Raw genomic sequence first — 1,777 nt, forward strand, 5'->3', positions numbered from 1 at the left:
ATATTTTCTGTCTCGCCTTAAATGTATTTTAAATTAGTGCTGGGCATTAATCACATCCAAAAATATAATATATAAAATATAGTATATGTGTGTGTATTGTGTATATTTATTATGTTTATATAAAAACACCCATACAGTGTATATTTAGAAAAAATTACATATAAATATTTATATATTTATATTAATTTACATTGATTTATATTTGTATTATATTTCGATTAATCGTTACCCAGCACTATTTTAAATAACTGAATAAATTATTAAATTATTCAAACATGTCTTTAAAATCTACATATATGGTTTTTTTTTTTTCAAACCAGGTGAAACCAACATGAAAACAATATACATTATTATACAAAATGATTTTTAAAAGATTTCTATACTGTAGACGATCCTAGAAAAGTGTTAAAGGAGTAGTTCACTTTCAGAACAAAAATTTACAGATAATGTACTCACCCCCTTGTCATCCTAGATGTTCATGTCTTTCTTTCCTCAGTCGTAAAAAAAAAAAAAAAAAGTGTTTTTTGAGGAAAACATTTCAGGATTTCTCTCCATATAATGGACTTCTATGGTGCCCCCGAGTTTGAACTTCAAAATGCAGCTTCAAAGGGCTCTAAATGATCCCAGTCGAGGAAGTGAAACGATCTAGTGAAACGATCGGTTATTTTCTAAAAACATTTACGACTTATATACTTTTTAATCTCAAACGCTCGTCTTGCCGAGCTAGACAAGACGAGCACTTGAGGTTAAAAAGTATATAAACTGTCTTTTTTTTTTTTTTTTTTAGAAAATAACACATAGTTTTACTAGATAAGACCCTTCTTTCCTCGGCTGGGATCGTTTAGAGCCCTTTGAAGCTGCATTTTGTAAGTTCAAACTCGGGGGCACCATAGAAGTCCATTATATGGAGAGAAATCCTGAAATGTTTTCCTCAAAAAACACCATTTCTTTATGAATGAAGAAAGAAAGACATGAACATCTTGGATGACAAGGGGGTGAGTACATTATCTGTAAATTTTTGTTCTGAAAGTGAACTACTCCTTTAAGCTTGCATTGTTCAGCTCAGTGTACTCTCTGAGGGACCCTTGTTTATAAGTTACAGTAGGCCCAGTGCTTATCTCATACTGTATACAGGAATGGCCTAAAGGCTTCAATGATCAGCTCAGAATGTATGCACCTAGGACCCCATTGGTAAGCTTCCTTTTGCAGTTTCAAGCCATACAGCCTGCAGCTTTGAAAGGCCCCTGGCATTCAAATACCTTGCGTTGTACTAACCCTCGCAAATATTGACATTGAGTAAAAAATTGAAGGTGAGAATCAAGAAACAGTGAAACTCAGGAAGGAAGTGTGACACTGAATACACAAAGAGAATGAGAAGATAAATAAACAGAAAGGAAGGCAGAAGGATACAAAGAGAGAGAAAGCAAGGTCACCTGCTCTTCAGAGATCCTTTCGGTCCCTGGACAGAGACGATGCCACATACTATTAGTCAGTTTAGAGGACGTGTCTTTCGCATTGTAAAGCTCTCTGAGGAAGTTTTTCTGAGCACTGCCTGAGGTTCTAGATTCAGTGGCAAGCTCGAACAACCAATCTTCATCTTTTTCTGTGTCATTGAGCTAATAAAATGATCTTTGAGTTTAATGACTGTGAAAAACACTAAATGTTATATTTTGATTAATCTCTTGTAGTTGAGATAAATCATGCAATTCAGTTTAAACTAAACATTCTGCAAACCATTCCAAATTTGGCAACACACAAAAAAATTTATGATAATAAA

The sequence above is a fragment of the Garra rufa genome, chromosome 8 (genome assembly GCF_049309525.1).
Source record: "Garra rufa chromosome 8, GarRuf1.0, whole genome shotgun sequence".
Taxonomy (NCBI): Eukaryota; Metazoa; Chordata; class Actinopteri; order Cypriniformes; family Cyprinidae; genus Garra; species Garra rufa.